Genomic DNA, 6,849 nt, shown 5'->3' with positions numbered 1-6,849 from the left:
TTACTCACCCTCATGCCATCCCAGATGTGTATGACTTTCTTTCTTCTGCTGAACACAAACAAAGGTTTTTAGAAGACTATCTCAGCTCTGTAGGTCCATACAATGCAAGTGAATGGTGGCCATAACTTTGAAGCTCCAAAAAGCACATGAAGGCAGCATAAAAATAATCTATAAAACTCCAGCGGTTTAATCCATGTCTTCAGAAGTGATACAATCAGTTTTGGGTGACAACAGACCAAAATAGAACTAATTTTTCACTATAAATCTTGGCATCTGCAGTCTCCTTGGCGATCTTGATTTCAAGCTCAATTACACTTCCTAGCACCATTTTAGTGCTCTGCGCATGTATCAACCAATAAGAAGTAATAGGTGTAATCGAGCTTGAAATCATGATTTTGCCTAGAGACTGCAATGGCAAGATTTACACTGAAAAATTAGTTATATTTTGATTTGTTCTCACCCAAAATCGATTTAGATCGCTTCAGAAGACATGGATTAAACAACTGGAGTCTTATGGAATGAACTGCATCCCTGGTATAATAGACAGAATTGTCTGTCATATTCTGGTAGCTATGATAAATGTTATATAAAATAGTGGGGTCTGAAAGTCTGTGAGCACATTAAAATCTGGGATTAAAAATCATATGTAAACCTTGAAATAAACAAATATTTAAGATTTTGAAAAATGTAAAACAAAGTGATGAAATGGCAGAACACATTTAAGATTCTGCAGTATTTCTAGGTCACCAATCAAATGTAAGCAAATTTGTGACATTGACCATGTAAACTCCTTTGTGCAAAAGGTCAGATTTCTTTGTTTCCATTGAAGCACACAAGATGCTCTTCTCAAATCATGCAGAATAACATGATCATCACTGTTTTTACAAACTTTTGAAGTCCATGTCAGCTCGGGTGCATGCTGTCATTAAAGCAAAAGAGGGACAAACTAAATGCTAGAAATGAATAAATTCATGTTAATTTGACATTATCATTTATATTTTTATGCTTAAATTTTGGATGGTTTGTTTTTAATGGTTGTCATAAAACCGTAGTGTATTCCTGTGGTATTCATGCTTTAATTAGTAATAATTTAGGAAATAAAATTCTCATTGTCTCTTTAACTCATTGCCAAAGTTCAGCAGAGCCATGGCTAATGTGAAAGTACTCAGAGATGTAGCATCTTATTTAGCTGTTATAATGGAAAGCATTATGCTGCATTAAACAAAGACTTTGACTGCAGGGTCTCCCTGTCATTATAGTGAAAGAGGTCATCACATTCAATCTGTCTCTATTCAAACGGCCCGTGTGCCCCTTCATGAACCTCACAGTGAGTGACAGATGCTGTGTCATCCACGCATGCCCCGTGACAGGGTTAAATCCGTTAGGAAGTAAACAGATGGTTTAGGATTTTGTGTCCTCAGAGTCCAAAGGCTGCTGGAGTTACTTTTGACTGTCGTTTTAAACGGGGATTTGTCATATTGCGTTTTTAAGCAGCATTTTTGTTATGTCATTTTTTAGCAATCCAAATGTTCCGAGTACACTGTGTGAATGTACGTAGTGACCACCACCATGAACCTCTTTGAGATATTTTCACTGATTTTCAGAGGATTTATAAATTACATTTGTAATGAAATTCAAAATGAAGCAAAGTAAGGACTTGTATGCAGTGTTGCTACAAAATGCATTATTTTGAAATGTGGTACTGTGGTAACACTTTACAATAAAGTTCTATTTGTTAACATTAGTTAACACATAGTTAACATGAACTAACAATGAACAATACTTTTTCAGCATTAATTAATCTTGGTTAATGGTAATTTCTACATACTGCATATTAATAAAACATTTTGGTAACACTTTATTTTACAGTGTCCAGTGACTATAGTAATAACACTAAATTATGCATAATTACAAGCAACTAACCCTAAACCAAACCCTAACCCTAACCATGAACCTATAGTAAGTACATGCTGTTATTTAATATTACTCAGTACTTACGTCTGTAATTACACTGTATCAAGGACACTGTAAAATAAAGTGTAACCCATTTTGTAATTAAAAGTTTTATACGTTAAAATTAGTTATTGCAATATGATCTAACATGAACAAACAATTAACAATAGTATTTTATTAAGATAACATTAATCAATATAAATAAATTCTGTAAACAATATATTGTTCATTGGTAGTTCATGATGCCAAATGTTAACAAATAGAAGCTTATTGTTAAGTGTTCCCATTAAGGTTTAGTCCTTATGTGCTGAGGGTAGATACTGTACTTCAGTCTGTTTCCTTTTGCAAAACGTAAAATTATAGCAAATTGATTTTAATCCTGAAGCTTCCTGACAAATGTATTATACACCAAAAATTATTTAAGCCTTTTTTTTTTTTTTTTTTTTGATTTATACATTTTAAAATAACACATTTCCATCAAACTGAATTGAGTTATCCTTAAATATTATGCTATTAATTAATAATTCTAATAATTAGGAAGTTTATATTAAAAACCTAATAAATCTACTCATAAAAATCCTAATAACTAAAAATTAACCATTTCTATTTATGTAATTTGTATTCATTAAAAATAAAATAAAATAAAATAAAATGTGTAAACAATGCATGGGCACCTGAAAAATAATATAGTGATTAACTTATTATCTCTCTCCATTTTTAATTGCCTTTTAGCTTTTATGCAGTTCTTTAAAGTACAAATATTCCATGTGGTTAATATGAGCAATTAATATGAAGTCATAAAAATGTACAATTATACAATAATTAGAAAAATGTTGTTTAAAATAGTTTTAGATAAAGTATAGCATGACACACAACACTGTTGTCATGCATGTAATTATGCCAGTTGCCCATTACTTTATTAATACCCCTTATTTATTTCCTTCATAAACTGAAATCCCATACTTACAGGTGCAGATCATGTAGACCCATTGTATTTTGTTATATAAAATTCTTAGTCATGCAACATGTTATTCTGCTATTATTTTACAATAACCTTTTGAACAATAAAACAGGTGCAAATGATCCTTATCTAATAATGGATACCTTGAACTGAGGTATATGCATTAAATGAGGCAGGATTATGTTTTGGAACATTTCAGCTAACAAAGTTAAATGTTCAGAGTTTTAGATTTGTCTGTGTGAGTACTGATAGTCTTTTTAAAAACATTAAACAAAATTGAGAGTACGTCAAAAATGCTGTTTGGTATGTCAGAGCATGTCAAAAGCTTGTGCAAGTCAAAAACGGTCTGCTAAAATAAATTATTTTATCTTGCCTTTGGTCCAAACCCCTCTTTATTTTACAGTATAAATGTTCCTATCATATTTGCTCACTAGATGGCAGGATTGTTGTTCTGTCAGTTTCTTCTCAATGCCTTACTAAAGCAGAACATCCCTTGACTGTGTTGACATCTCTTGTTCATTGTCTCATTGTTTAAAAATGTCAGACGATATCCAACCATTTTCTTTACTTAGTCCAAAGACGTGTCCGATAAAGACAATCTAAGAGGCATAATATCAAAGACACCCTGACAGCTTCACAAAAGAGACATGATATTTGCACCTATCGCTTTCAAATCAACAAGAACCTTTTCAGTGTTACTTGTTAATGTTTAAAACGCTTTTCAAGCATGCCTTGAATGTTAGATCTGGGTTGTTTCAAAATGCCACTAAGCTCTTCCTCGCTAAGGACTGACAAATGAAGACATTTTACATATCAATAAATCTGCCAAGAGTAAAAACCAGACTAGATCTTACAATCAGAAAGCTGTTTCAAGAAGAGAGCTGGGCAAATCTATCCTATTGTTGATGCCCAAAACTCTTTAAAAAAAAAAATATGGCAGAATACCTCTATTAAGACATACTATACCTTTGAATATGTAGGGAAAATAGAAAAACTTGCATTCTTAGAAGAAATAAAAATGTTAGCATTCAAATTTGAACACCTAACTGAAGTAAACATTTTTGGCTCTATAAAAATCTCTGTTAATGTAATATTTTAAAAAAAAAATTTTAAATTTTTTTTATTTTTTTAGAACATTAGTTGTAGAAATAATGCCCATCATTATAACATTATAGCTTTTTAAACACTGTAAAAATGTTTTGTCAGATAACCTAAAAATGTGCTTCATGTGGTAACATCTAAATTAACTGGTTTTATTAAGATAAAATATATTATTTAATCTTACTAAATACATTTTTATGTAGTTATTTAAATTAATTTATTTAAAATCTAGTCATTTTCTAAATTTTATTTTTAGGGGTTACATCAAGTAGAAATAGATCATTGAGGTAACATCTGCAGGTTACCAGTTTTTCAGTGTATATTAAGTTGTTTTATATTATTAGTAGTAGTAGTAGTAGTAGTAGTAGTAGTAGTAGTAGTACACATGAATTAATATTAATAATATTGTATTAGAACAGAAAGGGCCTGTAAAGGTTGTTTAGAAAAGAGAAAAATTCTAAATAAATATTTATTTATGAGGAAGATGGTTCTTTGATGCATCTTTATAAAATGGATAGTTACAGTCTTGGAAGCTGAATGGACAATCCACCTGTATGAGAGGCCGTGGCCCTGCTATACTTTGAATATAGAGTAGGTATGGCTGAAGGAATTGCAGACACTCTGCTGCATGTCATGATTAAGCTCACCCTTTGGTCGTAACTTTAGTCACAAAATAGCATATAGCCTTTAATATCTTTCTGCTTACTTAAAAGAGGGTTCCAATTGGAATGCTTTTAAAAAGGTTCATAAACAAATATTGGTTATAATGAACCTCAAATGTATTTTTTTTGATAGAGGAGGGCTCAGAACTCTACATATCAGTGTTTTGCTCTGCTAAGATCAGTGGTGATATCAGAGCGGTTCAGCGCACTCTCAGTGGTAATAAACCCTGGAGAAAAGAGCTTAAGTCACAGCCCTTGATAAGAGACTGTTGACTCCATAAAATGTCACCCCAGTCATATCTCAGCGCTCAGATGACGGGTCTTTAGTGAGAGAGGTTAAAAATAGTAACCTTGCCATACAATAAGAAGGTAAACAGAAATAGAGAAGGAAGAAGTCAATGAGCGAGTTAGAAGAATAAAAAGATACATTTAACATCAGAGAGTGAAACTGAACTTCAGGTGAACCTTCTATAATCCTACTGCTCAAGATATTTGCAGGGCATTATCATTGTCATGTATTGTAAAAGTTACCTATTTGGTGGAGTAACATTGTTCCCTTTCAAGTCAGTCACTTTGATGCTGCGTCAGTAGTTAACGCTATGGGAAACTCCTTCCAGGAGTGACGAACGCTGAAGCCCTTTAAAATCACGGCAATTTATTGACAGATGGCACTTGATGCTCCGTCCCCAATGCACACGTTATCGCAGGCATATAAACCGTAGCACAGCACCATTTCATCAGAATTTTTCTCTTCAGGGTTGTGATTTCATCTCTCGTGATCTGGACACCTGAATCTTCGCTTCGTCATATAAACTGCACACCTTAACCGTGAGTGGATGTTTTACCTCCCTGCCTGTTCTGCAATGAACAGCGTATCCTTTAACACTTCCGTGTTTGATATTGTGCATTGTGTTGTATTGTGTGTTTCTTTCAGTGAAAAGAAACTAATAGAGACTTTTGCTTAACGATGTCTTCATAAACATGACGTTTTGCAAATTTTCCCACAAGCACATGAAAAAAAAACTAGCAATATATCCCTCTGTCTGACGGGCATGAGCGCTGTTTTATATACAGTTGTGCGCAAAAGTTTGCATACCCTTGGAGAATTGGTAATACAATTGTGCTCAAAAGTTTGCATACCCTGGCAGAAATGGTGAAATTTTGGCATTGATTTTGAAAATATGGAAACATGCAAAAATGATCAGTCCTTTTATTTAAGGATAGTGATCATATGAAGCCATTTATTATTACATAGTTGTTTGGCTCCTTTTTAAATCATAATGGTAACAGAAATCACCCAAATGGCCCTGATCAAAAGTTTACATACCCTTGAATGTTTGGCCTTGTTACAGACACACAAGGTGACACACAGGTTTAAATGGCAATTAAAGGTTAATTTCCCACACCTGTGGCTTTTTAAATTGCAATTAGTCTCTGTGTATAAATAGTCAATGAGTTTGTTAGCTCTCACGTGGATGCACTGAGCAGGCTAGATACTGAGCCATGGGGAGCCGAAAAGAACTGTCAAAAGATCTGCGTAACAAGGTAATGGAACATTATAAAGATGGAAAAGGATATAAAAAGATATCCAAAGCCTTGAAAATGCCAGTCAGTACTGGTCAATCACTTATTAAGAAGTGGAAAATTTGGGGATCTCTTGATACCAAGCCAAGGTCGGGTAGACCAAGAAAGATTTTAGCCACAACTGCCAGAAGAATTGTTCGGGATACAAAGAAAAACCCACAGGTAACCTCAGGAGAAATACAGGCTGCTATGGAAAAAGATGGTGTGGTTGTTTCAAGGAGCACAATACGACGATACATGAACAAAAATAAGCTGCATGGTCGAGTTGCCAGAAAGAAGCCTTTAATGCGCCAATGCCACAAAAATGCCCTGTTACAATGGTGGTGGCTCACTGATGTTTTGGGGGGGTGTGAGCTCTAAAGGCATGGGGAATCTTGTGAAAACTGATGGCAAGATGAATGCAGCATGTTATCAGAAAATACTGGCAGACAATTTGCATTCTTCTGCACGAAAGCTGCACATGGGACGCTCTTTGACTTTCCAGCACAACAATGACCCTAAGCACAAGGCCAAGTTAACCCTCCAGTGGTAACAGCAGAAAAAGGTGAAGGTTCTGGAGTGGCCATTACAGTCTCCTGACCTTAATAT

Source organism: Myxocyprinus asiaticus, chromosome 34 (assembly GCF_019703515.2).
Source record: "Myxocyprinus asiaticus isolate MX2 ecotype Aquarium Trade chromosome 34, UBuf_Myxa_2, whole genome shotgun sequence".
Classification (NCBI taxonomy): Eukaryota; Metazoa; Chordata; class Actinopteri; order Cypriniformes; family Catostomidae; genus Myxocyprinus; species Myxocyprinus asiaticus.
Note: the sequence above shows the minus strand (reverse complement) of the source record.